The 25810-nt window shown below is 37.6% G+C and overlaps 1 pseudogene; it reads left to right on the top strand.

Annotated features, from left to right (window-relative positions):
- The window catches only part of LOC149749218 (uncharacterized), a 198388-nt pseudogene extending 175521 nt beyond the window's left edge, over nucleotides 1-22867 (top strand).
- The last annotated feature ends 2943 nt before the right edge of the window (nucleotides 22868-25810 follow it).

Below are 25810 nucleotides of genomic sequence, written 5' to 3' on the forward strand. Positions count from 1 at the left end.
GAAATGAAACATCCTAACTTAAAGCTACCCAGATTGTGCTACTTAAGAGTCGCAATGGAAAAATGCTAAATATTATCAAAGGTCTCTCCAAAACCAAAGCCCTGGGGCATAACACACTCCTCCAAGAATTACATTCTAAATTAGCTCATGTTCTCCTAGATCGTTCATTAGAACTTTATAACCAGATCTGGAAACTAAAAACCATCCATATTACACACTCTGTCAATATTTTATGCATTTTATGAAGAAGGAAAACGGCTACAGTTTAAATTTCTCATTGGCTCCCCGCCTCCAAAAACAGCAGTTTGGAAAGTATGACTCAGATTCTCACCTGGCAGGTAGAATACAAAATGTTCTCTTTTCACTCATGAAGACAAGCCTGGATTCATGCCAGGAAGAATCTCTCTAGCTAACAGATGAACATTCATTGATAATATTTTAAACACAGGCCTTTGTACTGAGATGACTTTTATTTTAATATTTAGTGAAAATGAGTACTTTCTTGGCTTAAGCTTACTTAAATGACTCCCTTCACCTTGAAAACAGTGTGAAAGTTTCCTCAACTGCTAATGATTACATCCCAAAGGAAAGCTAAGGATGAAAGGTGATGACACACTGAATTTTGCAAAGGTGAAAGAGTATACCTAGTACAGAGATAAGAAAACTGAAAAGAACTCACAGAGGAATATATTAATATTCTGCCCAATTCACCCCTCAAAGTGTATAATTATTACACCCATGTAAACGAAAAGAATGGTGATGCTCTTCTTTTTATACCCTGCCACGTTTCCCTTCTAATGTGCTTACCCCTGGGTCAAGCAGAAAACTATTCAGCTAGAATTAACAATTAATGCAGCTTTGATATATAATGCAAGTTTAAGCCTTTAAAATAATCTGCTGTAAGGGAGGGGATGAGAGAACAGGTAACAGCCCTTTCTGGATCTGGCCACTCCTCCAGTCACAAACTGTGAATATGCACAAGAGTATGCAGGGCACTGCCCCTGCTGGTAGAGTTTTTTCTCCATTTCCTGTTTCCTCCTGCATAAATGGGTTTATATGAGTCCCTCATCCATGGCTAGAGTGTAATTTTAAGCTCATTCATCAATGTTAGCACCTCATGTATCAGTTTTAGGCACCACCTAAAACTGAATATACCAACTCAAGGATAGATGTGGCACATATTACAGGACAAAGTGAGACTGTAATTTTGTACAGAGAGTACACCAAATACTTTGCTTTTAATATCCCCTGATTTTTTTTTTAAAGAGTGATTATGTCATCATCTTTTTTTTTTTTTAATTAAACTTTACAACTACCAGTTGGTCTTAAGGGAATTTTTAGGTACTGTGAAATTAAAGGCAAATTCAAAAAGAAAAATTTTCAGATAGAAGTTGAGAATATGGAAGACATTTACTCCTTAATAGAGAGATGACATTTAATTAAATTTTTTTCTTGATTTGTTTTAACCTCTTTAACATTATAAGAGATTGCCCATAAGCTCAGACAAGCACAGATCTCAGAGACTCTACCCAAATGGCCATTCAGCAATCTCTGTAAAGCTCTAGGAAAGGAACTAGGAATAACTGAAGCTCCAATCTGGACACTTACGTGTTGTGTTGTAAGGGGGGGCAACACAGTATTCTGTCCACCAGGAACAGCTGAGATGGCTGAAGACTGAGAGAATAAGACCAATGGCAGAGTTGTGAAACTAGGAAGAGAAGAAAGAAGATAAAGTAAAATTTTTTAGAGAAGAGTAAGCACATAAAAAGCCTTTGAAAAATAACCATCTGATAAATAAAAATGTGTTTAGCTTTTTCCAAAAACCAAGGTACGACATATATTTAATCAATCATTTCTTTAAGCCCTATCAGGAAAACAAAGATACATCCCAATAATACTTATTCCAACAAACCAGTTCAGCTTTTTACCCACTTGCAGTCATTTTAACTATTCTCTGTACATGTTGCCTTTAGCATGTCAGGAAAAAGCCTTTAATATTCTCATTTAAAAATATTTACATCATTGCCCTCACTCCCTAAGATGCTGTCATTTTCATATACCCATCATTAAATGAACACCGCATCCCCAGTTCCTTTTTCATTTTCAAAGGAAGACTGGCCTGGGCTTTATTAACATTTAAAATTTATTTTTCTAAAGGGAAAAAGATACCAAAAATCAATGAAACTTTTCCTTGTGATATTAAAAATCACTAAGTGGTCTTAAATTTCCTGCCTTTTTATGCTTCTTTCATGTCAGGAACTTGAGACATATTTTGAGTTGGCTTTTACCCAAAGAGAACTTGAGTTGGCTCAAATTTGAACAAGGCGAACAGTGGCTTCTTAAAAAAAAAAAAATCTTTTTGTAACACTTTTACCTGACAATTCACCAAAAAAGGGTGTTAATTCAAATTACTATTCGAAGACACAAAATAAGTGAAGGAAGTATGTTGCTTTCTTAACTTTATGCATAGAAAGGGCTGAGACCAAAAAATTTATCCAGAATCACACAAATAGCCAAGCTGAGTAAACCAAATTGGATGATAGACTAGATTGCATAGATCCATCAGAAAAATGATGACAAGAAACATGAAGCTAGAAGATGATTATATATGGCAGACCAGTTGGTTTCACCCAGTTTGCCACAGATAATTTTGTGGCAGGCAGCCGTCATACAAATTGGTAGTCTGTGACACCAGGAGCCTCCAAGTGAGAATGGAGACAGCGAAACGAAATTGAGTTATTTGTAGTGAGGTGGATGGACCTAGAGTGAAGTAAGTCAGGAAGATAAAAACAAATACCGTATGCTAACACATATATATGGAATCTAAGAAAAAAAAAAAAAAGTCATGAAGTATAGGTACTTACCTATACTTACCCCCCTAGGGGGGTAAGACGGGAATAAAGACACAGACCTACTAGAGCATGGACTTGAGGATACGGGGAGGGGGAAGGGTAAGTTGTGACAAAGTGAGAGAGTGGCATGGACATATACACACTACCAAACGTAAAACAGATAGCTAGGGGGAAGCAGCCGCATAGCACAGGGAGATCAGCTCGGTGCTTTGTGACCACCTAGAGGGGTGGGATAGGGAGGGTGGGAGGGGGGAAGATGCAAGAGGGAAGAGATGTGGGAACATATGTATATGTATAACTGATTCACTTTGTTATAAAGCAGAAACTAACACACCATTGTAAAGCAATTATACTCCAATAAACATGTTAAAAAAAAAAAAACCTTAATGTCTCTGGAAAAAACTCAAAGCACACACCTTACTAGGTCATTAGCTTCAAGTCTACATGAAGGTTTCTTTTCAATATCATCTATACAACACTCAAGAACACTGGCCCAATTATCTTTTTGATCCAACGCCGTGTTCTTCATGGAAAACACTCTTAGCAGTAAATAAATTTGTTAGACTTGATATGGTGATGTAAATGCTAATTTCCTTTATTTGTATGTGTTATTCTAATACCAGATAACAGAGTATAATCATAACAAACCTAACAGTTCATTTGCTCTAAAATTGCTATAGATTAAGTTGAGCGTGGTTTAACACATTAAGATGACTTTTATTTTTGTTGTTCTCAGTATTTCTCTTTGGGAGTAAACTAAGAAATATGTACCCTTTCCAATCCTGTATTTATAAATGAAAGGCTTTGTTATCAAGCATTAGATGTATTCCTATCCAAAAAAAAATCTACTTTTGAAATCTGTTTAAAAACAGACTTCCTAAAAGTAAAATCACCTATCTAAAATATATTACATATTCATAGTATATAGATTTTTTTTTGTTCAGGTTGAAAGTCTTGCTTAGAAGATATCCAAAATGCCATAAGAGACAGTACTGGGTAATGAAAACAGGTACTAGATTCATCCAAACCTGGGTTTGAGCCCTAGCTGTGACTTTGGAAGATTTAATTAATCTTCAGTTTTATCATATGAAAATGAAGATAATAATCTCTATCTTGGCAGGTGCTTATGAAGATCTTATGAAGATAATTATAACGCCAATTATAGGGCTTCGTCATAGGCAGTGTAGCATAGCAATTAAGAGCACACAAAGTCTAGAGCCAGACAACCTGGGTTCACATCCCAGCCCCGCCATTTGTAAGTTGTAACCTTGGGCAAGATACTTGAATTCTCTTTGCTTCAGGCTCCCTATCTGTAAAATGGGAATAAAGATAGTATCTACCTCATAAAGTTGTTATGAAGATTGTTGAATAATGCATATGGATTATTAAAATAATACACTTGAGACAGTGTCCTGCAAAGAATACATAATATGCAAATATTAACTGCTACTTTTAAAAAGTCTAATAAATGACAGCTATTATTATGATGAGGAGGAAGAGGTAGAATGTGAGAGGAGAAACAGATCAAATGGCTCCGTTCAAGAGAGCTAGAATGATCCAAAAACCACTTGTGCCACTGTGAAAATGTTTAAAACAGCTCTATCAAAGTAATTTCCAGGGTCCAGAACCTGAAGAATTTTTTCCAATCAATCATAATTCTGACACGTTTTTGAAATTGCCCCTTTTGTATAACTAATGGTCTAATATGAAATTTTGAAGCTTCTTGATTCCTTATTCAAACCATGTTTTATACTTTTAATGATCCTTTCTTTGTTTGTTTCTTTATTTTTCCTGAACACACCTTTTCCCCTCAACCAGATTATCAGTTACTTTGATAACAAGAATTTTATGTTATTCACGTTTATAGCCTACTCTCTCCCAAGCCAGGAAGAACGTTGTTAAACATATACATTATTAAACTTACATATGTTATTAAACCTAAACAACTAATCACCTCCGTGGCTAATATTTTAGATTCCTGTATGGGACACAAACCTTTATCACTACTATTCATGTTTAATAAATCAATGCTTTATCTAGTGTTTTAATTCAAATTTAACTCAAATTTATAAATCAACCTAGATGAGATTTTAGTCACGTGTTTAAACTTTGCTTGGTGCATGTCTGTGTACTAGGCACTGTGCCAGACATTTTAGATGTATTGTCTAATCTAATCCTCATAATGATATGAAAGAGGTACTGATATACTGGTTTTAGAGTAATGGAACCAAAGCTAAAAGAGGTTAAATAACTTGCTCGAGGTTACTTAATCCCATGACCAAAATCGATGTCTTCATCATTTTATTCTCCACTTCTGCATCATTCTCTCCAACTTCTCATAGTTTCCCTTCATTAAATTAAAATAAACACACAGCATAAACAGATTCATATTTAAATAAAAGAATGATTCAGTGAAACTGGTAATATCCACCAGCTGCCAACCAATTTTATTTCCTATAAATTGAACCAGATAAGTGAGAAAAAGACAAAATTATTCTCAATCAAATAGATACAAATATATTATGAGCTAGAAATGAATAGTTTAAGGGAAAAACAGAAAATTTATTAAAGAAGTACAAACATACAGCCTTGGCTTCTCTTCTGAACAAACCAGGTTTCCCTGTCAAACTCCCTTAATTTTCTTGTATTTCCACTCATTCAGTTCCAGTTGGAACTGCAATTTCTACAGAAATAAGGCTTACAACCTCTAGGTACTCTATTTTTATAAGAACTGCAACCAATGTTTTTCTTTACCAAGGGAACCAAATCAACTTTTAAACTCATTCCCTTGGAACAAGGGTCTATAAACGTTTTCCACAAAAGGCCGGGTAGTAAATATCTTAGGCTCTGTATACCATATGGTCTCTGTCACAACTACTCAACTCTGCCACTGTAGTGCAAAAGTAGCCCTAGACAATACACAAGCAAGCGAGCATGACTGTGTTCCAATAAAACTGTAATTATGGACACTGAAATTTCAAATTTTATATATTTTTACATGTCACAGAACATTCTTATCCTTTTGAGTTTTTCAATCATTTAAAAATGTGAAAGCCATTCTTAGTTCACTATTTTCCTTTGTAGCATTGTTCATACTCGTATGTAAGTAACTGGTTTTTGTATTTACTTGAATAATACTATGTTCCCCCAATAGACTATAAGTTCCATGAGGACAGGGATCATAGCTGTCATTTTTATTGCTTTCACCAGTACCTGATAGGATAGTGCCTGGCATTCAATACATAACTATTTAATCAATTAATCAATTAACCATGATTCAAGCAGTTTAGCTCTTCTGACTGCTTGAATCTTGGTCCAAGTAGTTTAGGTCCAAGATTCAGTCTTTAGGTCTTCTTTTTGTTTTCCAGGCCAAGTCATGAATTCTGTATTTTGACCCTTTTGCCATTTTGCCTCAATTTGTTTTGGAGGAAAATAACTCATTTTTGCCTCAGTTTTAAAAAGTATTTGTTACATTGTGTTAACCTACATACACTAATTCTTCCTGAGGGTTTTCATCCCCTTGGAATTTCGTCAAGTTACTGCTTCACATCACAAAAATTCCTGATTCCTGGGTGTGGAATCACGATAACCACAGAATCTATAGTAGAGGGAGAAGAGTTGAAAGGCCAAGCCATCTGATTACCAAATATAAGCAGGGAAGCTTCAAATGTTAACTGAAAGTTGGGGAAACAAAGGCATGAAAGGGAGACTATTGGTTTTAAATCTTTACTTTCACTGTCCTCGAGAATTTAGGGGGAACCACATTCAAAATTTTACTGTATTGCAAAAGATAGGTGTAAGTATTATTACCAAAAAGCCAATGATAATGTAGTTTAAAAACAAAAATGAGCACAATTCTCTACAACTCCAAAATGGAAAAGACATTGCAGGGAAAGAAAGTATATTTGATGATAGAATTATGTGCTTTTTTGAAAAAAAAAAAAAAAAAAAAAGCTATTGAAGCATCCAAAGAAGAAGTGCATGTGAAGGGACTGAGAAACATGACTATTACAAAATGGACAATCCCACCAAATTAAATATAATGTTCTGGAATACCCCTTCTCCATCTATTAGCTTTAGTTCTGTAACCCTTCAGAGGAAAATGGAACTGCAAAAGAAAACTCCAATTATGTCTCTGAGCCTAAGGCATATTCAAGCCTTAGTGATCCAACTGGAATGGCTTCATAATTCAAAGGTAATCTGGTGATGTCAGCCAGGGCTTTCTCATCATCCTGTATCTTTCCTCCATCAAAGAAAGGAAAGAAAAATGCCTGAATATGATACAGCTCTAACAAAGAAACCTTTAACACAGAGGAAATGCTATTTCCCCTTGACACACTGTCATTAACCAACAGAGGGCCAACTGGAGAGGCAGGTGTTTCCTGGGGAATAGGATAGATCAGCAAGGGCATAATCAGAGATTTAAACAGGAGGACGACTTTACCTAGAGGTATGTGTTTTGTTTTGTTTCTTTCATTTATTCCCTTGAAAAGAACCTGAAAGTATGGTGTTCCTTCTTATCTTTCCTGTTTCAATGAAAGTAAGAGATGTCTTGGTTCATTTTTGTTTTCCACAGTCTTTGGGGACAGAGAAATGTGTGTGTGTAGGATCAAACTTTTATGAAGAAGACACTCCATGAAGCATCAGACAGATATTTGAGAACATGGAAAGGTAAGCCCCTTAGCTGGGGAATTTTGATGGATATGCTTCATTTCAATCCAGGTTGTAGTCAGTCAAGGATAAGAGCAGACCTGGTCTTGTTCAGTGGCTAGAATTTGCTTGAAATCAGTGTTCTCAAGGGCAGGGAAATAAGCTCCAATTATAATGTGCAGATGAATGAATTTGATTCCATTAATTCATGCTTAATTAGGTACCTGTTTTGCTTTTTAAATTGCAACTTGGTCTTTCCCAAGACTGTTTTGGTCCATGCCTCCCTGCATGAGGATAAAAGGAAAAGGACCATTCCCCTCTGACTGGACACAGAGCATATGACATTGCATGTTCCCATCAGAGAATCCGGGCTTTCCCAGCATGTGAGTTCCAGCAGTCAAAAAGATGCTGAATAGTAGACACAGTCCTGGTGAAAGCCTCATCCATCTTCCTAAGAAACCACTCCCTCCAGGAAGCTTTACTTCCTCCAGGCAGGGCCCAGAGAAACCATACAGCAAGACATCCCTCTCTTTGAAAAGATTTCATTAATCATTCAAACAGGCTTAAGTGTGGCTTGCTTCTCAACCAATCTGAGGCCCATTCTTTTGGATGTTTTTGCATGTTAAAATAGGAACTTTAACACTGATCACTTAGTTCTTTTCTCTGAGTGTTAAAAGGTATTAAAAATTGTAAAGCTTTATTAACTTTTTGATGTAAACCACTTTTCACATCAAATGTGCTTACTTATTTTGAACTATGAAAAGTAGGCAAATGTGTTTTCTATAATGTTTACCACTTTCCAAGACATAGATTACATAATATTACACAACCTTCAACACCCAAGACAAATTGATCTCTTTGAGTATAACTATAATAATTATAGTATATTCCCATAATGGCATGAAGATAAATCCAGATTGACATGGATTTCATTAATCAGATAATTGCTGAGACATGGGTTGATGTTCACCTTTGCACTTTCTCTTGAAAAAAGGGCTAGCTAAGCAAATTACTATGGCATGGGCAAACCTATAAGTAGAATGCTTACCAAAGTGAATCCATTTATATACAAATTACGTAATTGCAATGCATGAGCTGGCTGTTTTGATTCATTACTTCCGAATCATTTGTCTTTTTAGTGTAAAGCTTCCCATAGACCAGGGGTCCCCAACCCCCGGGACTGCTACTGGTCCCGTCTGCAGCCTGTTAGGAACTGGGCTGCACAGCAGGAGGCGAGCGGTGGGTGAGGAAGCGAAGCTTCATCTGCTGCTCCCCATGGCTCGCATTATGGCCCAAACCATCCCCCCACCCCACCGTCTGCAGAAAAAATTGTCATCCACCAAACCAGTCCCAAAAATGTGGGGACCGCTGCCGTACACAACACTTGTTTAGTATACTATTAGTGACTATGAGAACTTGAATAATTTAATTTCTAGGGGAAAAAAGGATTCAGATGATGTTTTTTCCTTGAAACTTAAGAGCCAGGAGACTCAATTTAAACCCTTGGGCAAGGAAGCTCTAGCTTACTGATGTTCATTTTCATTATCTGAAAAGAAAATAATAATATTTTTTATAGTATCACTGTGGGGATTAAACTGGATGAAAAATAAAGCAACTGCTGGAGTGCCTGGAACATGGTAGGTTCTAAATCAACACTTTTTGAATAGGACTGTGAACTTTTAACTAAATCAGCCTTTTTCCTCAATACGGTAATCACTCAAGGGATTTTATTCTAGAAAGTATAGAAAATTTCTCTTACATTCATCCCTTGATAGTTATTTTAGTAATATTCCTTTATTTACAATATTTTTTTTAAAAAGTCTATAGTACTCTATTAATACTATTTTTTAATATAGAGGGTTTTTTTTTGTTATGAACACTATTTCAAGGGTCTTGTGATGATGGGGGATTTAAGAGTACATACTCTAAACTCCATTCCCTATATACCTACAATCCAGAAATATGAAGTTCAAGAGCATGCTGGCTTTGGAATTCCTGGGGAGGGAAGAAAAGCAGTGAAAAGGTAGAAAGGTTTCATTCCAGATGTCCACACATTGTCAATGCTACCCACCACGGCCCTTCTGGAAATGTCTTCCTGTTAGTTGAGAGTGAATGGCTTTTTACAATTTGAATGATTAAACATGGAATGCTTGAAGGCTCTAGTTTAGCTAAATTAAAAATACTTTCATAGAGGTTTACTTCTAACATCTTAGCTAATTTAAAGTTAATACTTTGGTCAGGGATGGAGAATTTTAATTACTATAATCAACATCTGTGGATTATAAATTCCCAAACCATAGAATATTAGGGTTTTAAAAAATGGCGAAAACATCTAGTACAACATTCTTATTTGTCAGAATGAGAAAATGGGGGCCTGGAAAAGTTTACCACCTTGTCAGACATCTAATGAATGGGAGTTCCAATTCTAGAATTTATACCTACTGACTGGAGACTAAGTATCATTTAATAGCACCATGTTTCTTCTATGAATGTAATCCCTTGAAGACTTAGCTCTCAAGAATAACTTGCGAATAGCTACCTGAAACGTAAGGCTCTGTCCTTTTGTCAAAATGACACCATTAATAATTAATTGGGATTCTGGTTTTATAAATGATTACAGAGGAAAGGGACCCCAAAAAGCAAAGAATAAAGAAATAGTAAATACATAGAATGAGGAAGAAAAAAGCCTAGCTTGCATGGACATTTTATCAAGTTTTAAGACAGAAATTTCAATGTATGAAGAGAAAGTCACTCTTCATAGTTACTCTGAGGATGCGGAAAGGGGGGGAACAAGGGCAGAGAAATGTTTGGTGGAAAACATAAAACAATCTCCTTTCCAACCAACAACAAAACAGCTCAGACTCCTTTTCATTTTTTCCTGTTTGGGAGTATTTCAGCTACCTACTCTGAATCGTGGGATACCTAGCCAATATCCACATTACAAATCGAGAGTCAGAAATAAAATCTCTGGAGAAAAACAAAATATTTAACAGAACCTGTTGAGGATACAGCTGGTTGACCAGCCAGCACAACAAAGCACAACAAACCCAAAATCTCCCTCAATTTGTTTGTCAGAGTGTTGGAAAGAATTCCATATCTGGAGAAGGCATCTAAGTCCTCTCGGCCTGAGCAATGAAATAAGGAAGAAGAGATGCACTATTTCTGTTTTAATTTTAAAATACAACTAGGACACAGCTCAAGAACCCATTTTGAGAAGCTGTAATAAGTAACTCAAAGCTCTTAATACGGATTACTCTTGTGTTGACGTTTGGTACCAGTTAAACACTACATTATTATTCATTTTACATTAAATGTCTCCTCATAGTTGCTTCAGTACCCACCAAGTCATCATGCCTAATCGTCAATCATTTCCATAAACCTCCCTGAGAATGTTTTCCAAGGAGGCTGAAAATTTTCCAAGGAGGCTGAAAACCTCTACAAAGCTTCCTTGGAGGTGAATCCCCACAAGTAACTTCCTGTTCATGTGGCCAGGAATAAATTTCATATGGGGTTGCTTCAAAGAGGCTTGATAGTAGTGTGTGTGTGTGCGTGTGCGTGTGTGTGTGTATGTGTGTGTGTGTATGTGTGTGTGTGTGAAGGTGGGGTCTCTAAGGCACAACTACCTGCTGTGTAAAACCCTAAGAGGCCTACTAGGCTTCCCAATATTCCCCTTCCTGAAGCTGATTAACACCTTTCATAGTGACTATCCTCAATAAACAAGGAGATTGACATAGTAAAATGTTAGGGCTGTAAATATTGCAATCCAAAGTGGTTTTGCAAAAAAAAGTACTTCTAATAATTCAGCCAAATCTCTCGCAATTGAGATTTTCTCCATTCCATGAATGGGTGCACCTCCTTCATACTCTGGCTCCCGTCCAATTCTAAGTTAGTAGGTGTATTACTGTCACAAGCAAACACAGAAGCACAGTCACTGCAGCCTAAAATGACCAAAAAAAAAAAAAAAGCAGGTCAATTTTACACTGCACTTTCCCTTTTCACATCCTTCCAGAAAGAAAAGTAACCTAAATAATATCAGGATGAACTGAAAAGGCAGAAGGACCCTACTGAAATCAAAGAGGCAAACCTATCTGAGCAGCCTAAATACTGAACAATGTGTTATCTGGGACAAAATTAAAACTATCCCACTTTGCAAAGGAAAGCAACTGGCATCTATTAAAATTCTCCCAGATAGCTCTTTAAAAATCTCTGACTTCTGAAATTCATTGTTGAAATATGTGTCCAGTTCTCAATGGCTTCTCTTCTTTTACTGTCAGGACAGCAAGATTTTCTGCCCATATTCAAGCCTGGAGATTGACATTTTGCTGAACGCCTGACCAAACCACTCTAAAACAACAGAAAGAGGATGAATACATCTCCATCAAGATCTGGTACTGACCAGTTTACCTAAAACCCTGAGCTTTCCTTGGATCGCTTCCTGCACAACAACAAAATCAGGTTTAAAATGTGCTTTGTACAAAACAGCAACCCTTGTCCAAAAGCTGGATTTGCAACCAAGAAAAAAACCTCTTCCTTCCAGAGAGTGAACCAGTCAGCTTAGTTCATGCCATGAATATCTTTCTCCTTCAAAGTATGAACTCATTAGTAATGAATTATAACATGAACTTCCCTATTTCAGTTCCAATTTCAACACAGCTGCAATTACCAAGGGAATTATCTTAAAACGAGGGAGAGAGTAAAGGGGGGTTAAAAAATCATCTATAAATATATTGCCCTGAGGATAAAAAGAGAACATAGTGAAAAATGAACTTAAAGAAGACACAAGGACACATGAGATACAGTTTAAAATATATAGAAAACTGTACAGAGTAAGCAATAGGATTCTAGTTCCAGCCTCTAAGATCACTGAAACATCTAGAGTCAATCATCACCTCTCACACCTTCAACCTTTCTCTTAACAACAACAAAAAAATCTGCTCTTAGCCACAGTCAAGTTCTTTGGAAAACCTAAATAAAATATCTAAAGAAGTCTTTCATAGCTTACTCTTTCATCCTCGGAAAGATATCGATCATCTGACTCAACTCCCCAAGAGGGAAGAGACCAATTCATCTTTGTATTTCCAGAACCTAGGAGAGCACTTGGCATACAATAGGCTCTCAATCCATACTAGGGAGATGAACTCAACTAAATAAGCCTGACTGCAGACCAGCCCTTCACCCAACAGAGCCTGAAGACCCAGCTCCCCATCCAGCCCCGGAGAGAAAGGCACGGCCCAGGAAAGGCATGCCCTCTGTCAGTACCAGCGCTGTTAGTGCTAGCTATTACAACATCGGAAGTCTTAAGGCTCAGTTGTCTGGTGCCAATGACAATACCAGTGCTTACCAAATAAGTTATAATAATAAATATAACTTTACAGGTCTCACAGATTCCTTTGTATCAGCAACTCTAAACCTGCTTCCAACCTCCAAACTCCAGAAACCCAGCTAGCAGGTCGTCTGGTGAAAATCACTTGTGAGTGGGGCAAGAGGGTGGACTAGAGCCTGGACCTTAAAGCAGCCCTCCTGTGTTTTCAACGGGAGCCTGAGTCAGGGGTACAGTCATGAGAGAATTGTTCTTCACAAAAGAAGGGTACGAAGAATATCTTACTTCCAGGAGATGTAACACAGATCCCCTGTAACCATAGCAATCAGTTCAGCTGTGAGCACCCTCATTTGTTCAAGGCATAGAGGCAGCATAGGAGAGAAAATACTATGACAAATAAGAACAATACGGTTTAATTTCAGATGCCAAAACACGATTGCTTCGGTATTGGACTCCCAGCCATAAGAAGTACATTATACTTTCTGGGTTTCATCTGCTCTCTTCTGGTCCTCAAGAGTAATATTAATTTCAGTTTCTTCCAGAAATAATGATTAACTTGCTTCCAGGACTATCCTGAGAGTGAAATAAAAAATTTGGTAAAACATATTCTTGGCAATGCGCTGTGTGCAGGAGAGCAGAGATAACCAGCCAAGGACCATAAAACAATGTCAATGTACACTTTTTTTCACACTTTTGATGCAGTTATTTTCAGGTTAGTATCCAATTTCCCTTGGTAAAGTAATAAAGTTTGTGCTCCATCATTACTGCTGCTTCTCTCTATTTTAGTCTCCTTACATTTCTGGAATTAAAAAAAATCTTATGGAAGCTGCTTTACCCTATTCTAGACATCGAGTGACAGAAGAAGTATTCTTGATTTTCAAAGCAATTACTTACAACTCATTAAGTAGCTAAACTTCAGCGATTCTAAAGTTTAACTGTATCCTTGTATTTCCACTGACAAAACTCAATGTTATTTCAAAAGTACATAGATATCAAACATTTGGGAGGAAGAGAGAAAACTACAATAGAATTTTGCTGTCTATAAGGCAAGCATTGCCATTTTCTCAGTTAGTTATGGAGTTCCTACCATGCGCAAACAATGTGAGACTTACAAAGATGGGGCAGATGCGTACCCCAAGTTCCTACCATGTGTAAAGCAATGGGAACTATATAAAGATGTGACAAAGATCTTTATTTCAAAACACTTCTGCCTAGAAAGGAAAAAGTCATTGGAAGCCACGAAGGAAATATTTTATCAAAACAAAGAACTCTGGAAATAATCCGTTTAATCAGAAAATTATTAAAGTTGTTACTTTTAGCTTAGTGATAATTGAATCGGTTTGATTAAAGTGTCTAAAATTTTCATTGCAAAATTTGAAGCTTCATAAAGCTATGATTTGAAGACTATTTCACTTCCCTAAAGCTCAGCCCATCTAACATACTTTCAAATCAAAGAGGATTTTAAAATAATAAGAAATAATTTCTTAAATGTACTGAATGCCTCGTTTGATTGTTTTTCTTTTTCCCTTGTGGTCCTGTGCCTCTAGCAAAAGCTTCCTTTCTCAAACTCCTTGGTCTGGGCTGTAAGTGACCACCAGCCAATCCCAGCACCCGGGTTGTAAGGTGTTGGAAGAAAACAAATTCAAGATAACTTTGCCTCATGACCACTTGAAAGGGAGAGATAGATTTTAGGACAAGAGTTAGAGCCATGCAAGATTTGCTACTCCTAACCACGAGAAACCATCACTATTTTTTTTTTTGTAACATCTTTCTTAGAGTATAATTGCTTTACAATGGTGTGTCAGTTTCTGCTTTATAACAAAGTGAATCAGTTATACATATACATATGTCCCCATATCTCTTCCCTCTTGCATCTCCCACCCTCCCACCCTCCCTATCCCACCTCTCTAGGTGGCCACAAAGCACTGAGCTAATCTCCCAGTGCTATGCAGCTGCTTCCCACTAGCTATCTATTTTAGATTTGGTAGTGTATATATGTCCATGCCACTCTCCCACTTTGTCCCAGGTTACCCTTCCCCCTCCCCGTATCCTCAAGTCCATTCTCTAGTAGGTCTGAATCTTTATTCCCGTCTTGCCCCAGGTTGTTCTGACCATTTCTTTTTCTTTTTTTTTTTTTTTAGATTCCATATATATGTGTTAGCATATGGAATTTGTTTTTCTCTTTCTGACTTACTTCACTCTGTATGACAGTCTCTAGGTCCATCCACCTCACTACAAATAACTCAGTTTCATTCCTTTTTATGGCTGAGTAATATTCCATTGTATATACGTGGCACATCTTCTTTATCCATTCATCTGTCAATGGACACTTATGTTGCTTGCATATCCTGGCTATTATAAATAGAGCTGCAATGAATATTTTCGTACATGTCTCTTTTTGAATGATGGTTTTCTCAGGGTATATACCCAGTACTGGGATTGCTGCGTCGTATGGTAGTTCTATTTTTACTTTTTAAGGAACCTCCATACTGTTCTCCATATTGGCTGTATCAATTTACATTCCCACCAACAGTGCAAGAGGGTTCCCTTTTCTCCACACCTTCTCCAGCATTTATTGTTTGTAGACTTTTTGATGATGGCCATTCTGACCAGTGTGAGATGGTATCTCATTGTAGTTTTGATTTGCACTTCTCTGATGATTAAAGATGTTGAGCATTCTTTCATGTGTTTGTTGGCAATCTGTATATCTTCTATGGAGAAATGTCTATTTAGGTCTTCTGCCCATTTTTGGATTGGGTTGTTTGTTTCTTTGATATTGTGCTGCATGAGTTGCTTGTATGTTTTGTAGATTAATCCTTTGTCAGTTGCTTCATTTGCACATATTTTCTCCCATTCTGAGGGTTGTATTTTTTTCTTATTTATGGTTTCCTTTGCTGTGCAAAAGCTTTTAAGTTTCATTAGGTCTCGTTTGTTTATTTTTGTTTTTATTTCCATTTCTCAAGGAGGTGGGTCAAAGAGGATCTTGCTGTGATTTATGTCATCATAGAGTGATCTGCCTATGTTTTCCTCTAAGCGTTTGATGGTACCTGGCCTTACATTTAGGTGTTTAATCCATTTTGAGTTTATTTTTGTGTATGGTGTTAGAGAGTGTTCTAATTTCTTTCTTTTACATGTAGTTGTCCAGTTTTCCCAGCACCACTTATTGAAGAGGCTGTCTTTTCTCCACTGTATATTCTTGTCTCCTTTATCAAAGATAAGGTGACCATATGTGCGTGGGCTTATCTCTGGGCTTTCTATCCTGTTCCACTGATATATATTTCTGTTTTTGTGCCAGTACCATACTGTCTTGATTACTGTAGCTTTGTAGTATAGTCTGAAGTCAGGGAGCCTGATTCCTCCAGCTCTGTATTTCTTTCTCAAGATTGCTTTAGCTATTTGGGGTCTTTTGTGTTTCCATACAAATCGTGAAATTTTTGGTTTTAGTTCTGTGAAAAATGCCAGTGGTAGAATGACAGGGATTGCACTGAATGTGTAGATTGCTTTGGGTAGTAGAGTCATTTTCACAATGTTGATTCTTCCAATCTAAGAACATGCTATATCTCTCCATCTATTTGTATCATCTTTAATTTCTTTCATCAGTGTCTTATAATTTTCTGCATACAGGTCTTTTGTCTCCTTAGGTAGGTTTATTCCTAAATATTGCACAATTCTCATTGCGGTGGCTTCTCTTGTTGCGGAGCATGGGCTCCAGGCATGTGGGTTTTAGTAGTTCTGGCACATGGGCTCAGTAGTTGTGGCTTGTGGGCTCTAGGTGCACAGGCTTCAGTAGTTGTGGCACGTGGGCTCAGTAGTTGTGGCTTGTGGGGTCTAGAGCACAGGCTCAGTAGTTGTGGCGCACAGGCTCAGTTGCTCTGCGTCACGTGGGATCTTCCCGGACCAGGGCTCAAACCTGTATCCCATGCATTGGCAGGCGGATTCTCAACCTCTGTGCCACCAGGGAAGCCCTATCCCTTTTTTTTGGACACAAATCTTCATAGCAGCTTTATCTCTAACAGGCCAAAATTGGAAACAACCCAAATATCCACTAACAGGCAAATGGATAAAAACTGAATAAGTCTGGGCATCCTTCCTATATGAAGTCTTAGTAACATTACCATCCAAACTACAGCAGCTCTTTGCCCCCATCTTCATAACTGTAGGACCTAGTGCTCCCTCAACCTACTTTCCAGTAGGCATCTAGGCATCTCATGATGGTTTCTCCTGAGCACTTAGGAATATGTCTGCTCATGGTCCTGTGTTCCCACCCCCTCCTCCAGGAAACTTGACACAGCCTGTTCCTAACGCCCTCTATGGAAACAGCAAGGTCCAAGCCAAGGGCATGCATTGTCTCCAGAGCCACAGTCTTTGGAGAACCAGAGCCACTGGCAAGTGTTCTGTCTGTGGGGACTGAAGCAGGACTGTGCTCTCACAGTCCCTCCTAAAAACTGTTCTGCTTGCAGCTAGCTCTTTTCCTTTCTCAAAGTGGCCCCAGGTTCATCTTTCAGACCAAGAATGTAGACTTTATGCCAGTTCTGTCTATTGTCTCTATATGTGTAAAGCTCATTCTTCATGCTTTAGCGCAAAAAACCAAAATCAACTCATAATCTTATAATGTCATGAAGGAATGCCAGCCCACTGGTCCTGCAAAGTCAGACATGAAAGGCCAGTTTATTTATTTATGTATTGTGTGTATGTACATATATATGTACATACACACAATATACACATAGATACACACATCTATATATGTATATATACATATATATGCGTGCATATATGTGTATAAACACACACGTATGTATATTTTAGGCGTATATATTATATGCAGGCTATTATATATGCTAAGACCCATATTATAATAAAGCAGGGACTGAGTATGATAATTCAAAAAAATGAACAGCTGTAGATGAAAGTATATTCATATGGCCAAAACTGTTAATTAGGCTCATTGTTGCCTTTAAACAAAACCTAAGAGTAAGGCCATCATTATGAGGAAATACTTAAGAATATTATAGCTACAAACACTTGTTATTGGGTTAATGAACAAAGGCTTGAGCAAATTACCTACTAAATCCTCAGAAATAATATTTATGCAAAGCAGGTATTCACTTGAACAAAACTTATAGAATACCTATTACTTATAAGGCACTAAGAACTCAAAAGGGATTAAATCAACAGGACAGCCTTGAAAGAACATGACATTTGCACTCAGACAGAGCTAGGTTAAGAGTTCTCGAGAGGCACAAGTATGCTGATATACATGGAGTTTCTTGCCATCAGCACAGTGTCACACAGATGTTTGTTATATATTCATTTGTGAGTAAGCCTTTATTGAGTACCTGCTATATGCTGGGCATATAGTCAATGCCAAGTATTAAGGTTACATCAGTATACTAGAAAGAAGATCTGTGATTTCATCAAGCTTGTATTACAGTGGAATCAACCAGGCCAAAGGAAAGATCTCCTGCCCTGTGCCACTGCATACAAATATCAATGTGTACCTTTTCAATTTACAAAAAATAGATTAATCAGGCCAGTATCCTAACCTAAATCATTATTCATTCCAGTTGGAGGAAAGATGAATCGGCACCTTAACAATCTATTTATCTCACCTCACGCCTCGTTCTGCTCTCTGCTCTCTCCCTCAATTGGTTGTTTCTGTCCTTGCATGCCAATGGTGTTTGCTCCTTCCACACACTTTTGTGTAAACAAATTATGGTGTGTGTGTGTGTTTGTGTTTGTGTGTGTGTGTGTGTGTGTGTGAGAGAGAGAGAGAGAGAGAGAATAGGAGGGAGCCTGTGAGAATGATGGTAGAAATCCATGCTCCTTTGAAGAAACATAACCTGATGTTATATTTAACATAACCATAACATAACCAAAATCTTTACATTCAGAGTCTTCTCTATTCAAGCTTTCTGATCTTCTTGCGCTCCAACAGCCCATGTCAATACTTGAACCCCCTTTTTTTAATTTTATTGAGGTAAGAACACTCAACATTGTACATTGTTGTACCCTCAACAGATTTTTTCAGAATCGTTTAGGATTTACAGAAAAGTTCTGAAGATTGTACAGTTCCCATAGATTCCTCACCCAGTTTCCCCTCTTACCAACACCTTACATATGTATGGCATAATTTTTACAATTAATGAACCAATATTTATAAACATAAAGTCTATACCTTGCTCAGATTTCCTCAGTTTTTCCCAAATGTCCTTTTTCTGTTCCAGGATCCCTTTTGTTGTTGTTGTTGTTATGATATTTTGTTGTCATGTCTCCTTACGTCTTGGCTGTGACAGTTTCTTGGACTTTCCTTGATTTTGATGATCTTGACATTTTAGAGGAGCAATGGTCACGTCTTCTGTAGAATGTCCCTCAACTGGAATTTGTCTGCCGTTTTTCTCATGATTAGGCTGGGATTTGGAGGAGAAAGACCACAGAGGTGAAGTGTCATTCTCATCACATAATATGCAGGGTATGTACTGTCAATATGACATCATTGTTGATGTTAAACTCGATCACTTTGGTGAAGTACTAGGAACTTTTTTATTTTATAGAAATTTTTAGCAATTATTGTATTTGTATTCCTAAAATCACTCCAAAGATATTTATAAGGCAATCTCAAAATAGCTTATATTTTCTCCAAACTTCATTTATTCTTTAATTTTCACTAGGAAAATACATTGACTATATACTAGTCAATGCCAGGCACTGAAGATACAGGCATAAATAAGACTCATCCCTACTCTTAAGAGCTTTTGTTCCAGTCTAGTGTGAGAGAGACTTGTAAAAACACAAATAAGGCCTGCTCTCACCACTTCTACTCAACGTAGTACAGGAAGCTCTTGCCAGAGCAATTCAGCAAAAAAAAGAGAAATAAAAGGTATCCATATTGGAAAGAAAGCAGTGAAATTATCTCTGTTCACAGATGGCATGCTTTTAGATGTAGAAAACCTTAAAGATTATATTTTAAAAACCTGTTAGAAATAATAAACAAATTCAGCAAAGTTGCATAATACAAAATCTACACTCAAAAATCAATTGTTTCTTTATACTAACAATGAACAATCCCCAAAGGAAACTAATAAAATTAGTCCTTTTACAACAGCATCAAAAAGAATAAAATACTTTGGAATAAACTTAACCAAGGAGGCAAAAGACTTATATATTAAAAACTATAAAGCATTGCTGAAAGAATTAAAGAAACAAATAAATGGAAAGATAGACCTTGTTTATAGATTAGAAGACTTAATATTGTTAAGATGTCAATAATACTTGTATCAGTTTGGTGGGGCTGCCATAACTTTAACAACAAAAATTTATTTTTCCATAGTTTTGGAGACTGGAAATCCAAGATCAAGGTGTCAGCAGGTTTGGTTTCTCCTGAGGCCTCTCTCCTTGGCTTGCAGATGGCCACCTTCTTGCTGTGTCCTCAAATGGTCTTTTTCCTAAAGCATGCATCCCTGGGGTCTCTTCTTCTTTTTCTTCTTATAAGGAATTAGTCATATTTGGTTAGGGCTTCACCATTATCATCTCATTTAACCTTAATTACCTCTTTAAAGAATTTATCTCCAAATTCAGTCACAATGGGGGTTAGGACTTCAACGTATGAATTTTGGGAAGACAGAATTTAGTCCATTACACTAACCAAAGTGATCTACACATTCAATGCAATACCTATCTAAATGACATTTTTGGCAGAAATAGAAAAACCCATCTTAAAAGCCATATGGAATCTCAGAGGGGCCCCAAATAGCCAAAATAATATTGAAAAAGAACAAAGTTTGAGGTCTCACACTTCCTGATTTCAAAACATATTACAAACCTACAGTAATCAAAACAGTATGGTACTGGCATAAAGGCAGACATACAGACCAATGGAACAGAATAGGGAGCCCAGAAATAAACACTCATGTATATGGTCAAATGATATATGACAAGAGTGACAAGACCACTCAATGGGAAAGAACAGTATCTTCAACAAATGTTAGGAAAACCAGATATCCACATACCAAAGAATGAATCTCCATCCTTACCTTATTCCTTATACAAAAATTAACTCAAAAGTGAATTAAAGACCTAAATATAAGACCTAAAACCATAAAACTCCTAGAAGAAAACACAGGGGAAGCGTTTCGTGACATGGGATTTGGCAATGTTTTCTTGGATGTGTCACTAAAAGCACAGACAACAAAATTGAAAATGATAAATGGGACTATATCAAAATTAAACCTTCTGTGCATCAAAGGACACAATTAACAGAGGGAACAGGCAATCTGTGGAATCGGAGAAAGCTCTTTGCAAGTTGTATATTTGATGATGTGTTAATATCCAGAATATACAAAGAACTTCTACAACTCAAGAACAACAAAAAAGCAAACAACCCAATTCAACCCAATTCAAAAATGGGCAAAGGACTTGAATAGACGTTGCTCTAAAGATGATATAAAAATTACCAACAAGCTATGAAAAAATGTTCAACATAACGATCCGAGAAAGACAAATCAAAACCACAAAGATAATATCACTCACACTCATTAGGATAGCTATACTTTATCAAACAAACAGAAAATAACAAGTGTTGTTGAGAATGTGAAGAAATTGAAGCCATTGTGTACTGTTGGCAGGAATGAAAAGTTGTGCTGCCTTTATGAAAACCAGTGTGATGTTTACTCAGGAAACTAAATATAGTACTACCATATGATCAAGCAATCCACTTCTGGGTATATGTCTGAAAGAACTGAAATAGAATCTCAAAGAGATATTTGTTCACTCATGTTCATAATAGCATTATTAATAACAGCCAAGAGATGGCTAACCAAATAACCCAAATTGCTATTGATGAATGACTGGATAAGCAAAATGTGGTAAATATATACAGTGGCATATTTCCTTCCTTTTCATCCTTGCTACGTCGTAGATGAACCCTGAGGACATTATGCTAAGTAAGAAACCCTAGCCAGTCACAAAAAGACAAATACTGTATGATTCCACTTATAAGATGCATCAAAAGTAGTCAAATTCACAGAAACAAAAAGTAGAATGGTGGATGCCAGGGCCTGGGGGGAGGGGAAAATAGAGAGTTGTTTAATGGGTGCAGCTTCAGATTTGCAAGACAAAAATTCCTGGAGATTTGTTGTCCAACAATATGAATGTACTTAACACTACTAAACTGTACACTTAAAAATGGTTAAGATGTTAAATTTTATATTTGTTCTTAACCACAATTAAAAATTCATTATATGTTTATACACGTATGTGTGTACATACATATATGAATCCAGTGGGTTACGGGAAGCGGTTTACGGGATAAGAGGAATTTAAGGTGGCATGAGGATCATGCAAATGTGGTTCTGGGAGAAGAGGGATTCTCCTTCCTGGACAAAGTGACTCGTGAGCTGGTTTGAAAGATAAATAGGATTCTGACAAGCAGACAAGAAAGGAAGGAGACCACAGGGAAAGTGGGCAGCTGTGAAAAGTAGTCCTGGGTTCATGGAACTGTAGGTACTTTGGTTTTAGAGAAGTGGTGGGAGGAGGATGGAGCGGAGGGCAAAGAGCTTGGAGAGCCCAGGTGCATCGTGAGCAGCTTGGCCACAACTCTTTCAGATGCTGGAGGCAAAGTCCTAGAAGGCAAAGGCAGGCTTCTGGCAGGCTCCACCTCTGATGCAGGGGTGGTATTTCCTGCAGGGTGGGAGGCCAGGCACTGTAGTGCCACAAACCTACCTATGGGAAGGATCTGTGCCTCTGCTCTAGCTGGCTCCTGATCTCTCCCTGTCCGCACCTCTCATAAACACACTCACGGGCATGTACCACTGCTCACTCCCTAAGAGCGGCCAACCCACATAGCTTACGACTTCAGATTTGACCTATTGGACTCTTTTTCTACAGCTTGGCAGTGGATCGGGAGACTTCAGCCATGGCTCATGAATGCAGCAGCCTACTCTACTGTTATCAGAAGGCATTCCTGCGGTTACGCTATTCCTGCTTATATATGGCCCTTGAGAACAGAGTCAGCACCCAAGGGGAGCCAGAAGAGCCTTCTTGTTAGATGCCTGTCACACACTGTGAAACTTGCCTGGATCTAGAGGGAAGCTGCTGTTTCTCAGAAAAGCCCTGCTCTTGGCTTGTATTGGACACTTTAGTGTAAGAATCCACTTCATGGGTTTCATATCCAGAGGCATGAGCCTCTAATCTTTTTGTATGAAAATTTCCCACTGATTCCAGCAGGACCTTCTCCTAGGACATCACTAGCTCTAAATAAGACGTAGTCAATGAAGTCTGCACACTTTATTAGACGATTAAAAAGTCATTACATTCTTCATGTTCTCCTTCATCCCAACATATCTCTTTGTCTCCAAATTCTGGAACTTCTAGAATATAATATATAATGTAAAATATCAGAATAAAGTGCAAAATCCTCAGTCTAGCATAAAAGTTGTTTTAGGATCAGGCTGTTATCCCCCTCTCTAACCTCACCATTGATGCTCTGGCATTTGTTGCTCCATCTTTCCTAAACTACCTGCCAGTATTCAGCAATCAGGCCATGTTCTCTGCCATTGCTCTGCCTTTGTACGTGCTGTCTTTCTAGTGAATTCCTTTCCTTACAGGATTTTTCTACCAACCTTGGTCTGAATAACTCCTGATCTGCCTACTCCACCTTTTGGAATTCTGAGATGGGTATCCCACATTCATTCTCTTAGTCCCTTAGGCATCCTCTATATGGCATATGTTAAGTGTATCGCCATTGTCTATACCCCCAATCTCACTAACAGGGACCATCTCTTTTCCTGGAGGGTTATAGTTCCATGTTGAATGCAGCAGCTCTGCTCTCCTGCTCTGCCATCCACAGTGTGTAGACTTTCATCCTCAGGCTTGTTACCCTATGAATGCAAGACAACTAGTATAGTTTGAGGAATCACATCCTCATTTCAGTATCTCACACAAGGAGGAAGAAGGCAGCAGGTGGAAGAAGGCTACTATTTTCTTAATTAGAGAAGGGGAAAAATAGCCCCTTGGAATTCCCTTTGTGCCTCGTTGGCCAGAACTTGTCCTGTGGCATCTCTCAGTGCAAGGAAGCCTGGGAAAGCAAGAATCTGATGAAGCAGGAAGGATTGTCAAAACTGGTCCAATCATGATTCATTTCCTGGAGATGGTACATGGCCTACTTAAAAAAAAAACTTGGGATTTTGTTAGCCAGAGAGAGGCTATAGCTTTTGGACAGCCAAGTAATAGTATATGCCACACTTAGATTTTACAAAATAAAAATATCAAACACACTCTTGAATATTATACCAACAGGAAGTCAAATATAAGGAGCAAGAAAAACTATATATGTGGTGATAAAGTGTTATATTTATTTCTTGGGGCTCAGATGGGTGTTTTATTCCAGAATTATCTCAGATTATCAAGACTTGTTTAATACTGTTTACCTATACTTATCCATGTAGTCTGACTAGGGTAATACATGGTAAAGATGGGCCTAGCTTCATAGAACCACATGCATGTAAAGCCTTGTTTATACAATATAGATTGGAAACTATCCTTACAGGTTATTCAGTAAGTTTTGATATGTGTGTTTAGGAGTTTGGCATAACCTTAGTGATAGGTTTGGGAACAAAAGAGTCAGAATTGTCATAATTACTGTATCCATTAGCCACATATTTAGAAAATATTTGTTTCAGGTGTTTTGTGAGTGACTTCTCTGAAGATACTCAATCTCAAATTGCATGTCATTTCCATTACAATGCATAAAGGATATGGTCAGATGTGACTCTTGAACATTTCTTTTATCCTTGTCTTTATTGAAATGATTTCACCTAATGTTAAATAGATTGAGGCTACCTAACTCGGATGAGTGCACTCGATGAGTAAGGACAGCATCGTGAGTTGGGTGTGTCCATGAAATCAATGCATACTGCTCCCTGATAGCTAAGGGAAACTAACAGCTTCCCTACCCGCCTCTGTACTAGCCTATCTCCATTTCCACTATCCTTAATCCATCCACTACAGAAGTTTCAAGAGATAAGGACATTGGTCCCTGGGCTAATAATTATCACAAGGTTGGACAGGGGTTAAAATTTGAGTGCGCCAGAAGGTAAGGATTGGGGCACACAGGGCTCTAGGACTTTTTTTTCAGAAAGAACAAAAACACCTGTCTCTTTGGGTGTGCTTCCTCCGGGCATGGTAAAATAGAATCAGGCCTTGTCCTCACTGAAGAACAAGTGTCTTCCTCTCTACTCCATTTCCAATCAGGAAGCCAATCAGGAACCAGAGAGAGGCAGAGGGAAAAGGAGGCAATTTGGGCAGCACCTGGTCTAAGCAAGAGTTTAGAGGTTCTCCACAAAGTCCAGCTTAGATCCCCAAGGAAATGCACAAAGCTGACATGTGCAAAAAGCACAGATGTTAGTAAAGTGACAGACCTGATCTTCTGTGCGTATACATCCATCAGAGTTCTTTCAGGCGAGTGTGGTAGGGCAAGGGCTAGATTTGGGAGTTCATACATCACCTAACCAATTACTATTTCTTTCTCAACAATTTATTCCCAACTCTCTCCTCCCCCAAGGCCAGACATCTTGCAGTGTATGTCCTTGATTATAATAGGGGAAGGTCACATAGCACTCTGATTTAAAGAAGCATGTACAGATAATGCAATAAAAAGAACACAGCTTAGCAACCCACAGATCTGGGTTTGAATCTTAGCACAGTTGCTTTCTCATTCCATGAACTTAGGTAACTTATTTAGTCTCTCTGAGCCTTAATTTCCTTACTGAGTTAGTAATACTTATCTCAGGAAGTCATTATGAGGATTAAACATATAAATAAAGCAATTAATAATTTATAAAATGTGCCAGACATCTAATGTATGTTCACAAGTGTAAATCTCCCAAGTGAAAATTATTACTAGAAAACCAACTCAAAACTCTATTGATGATAATAGTAAGATATTCTTATAAAAAGGTATTTGTTTTATTACATAAACAATAGGAAAAGA

Source organism: Delphinapterus leucas, chromosome 5 (assembly GCF_059928025.1).
Source record: "Delphinapterus leucas isolate spDelLeu-1000000601 "Yukka" chromosome 5, BTC_Dleu_Yukka2, whole genome shotgun sequence".
NCBI lineage: Eukaryota > Metazoa > Chordata > Mammalia > Artiodactyla > Monodontidae > Delphinapterus > Delphinapterus leucas.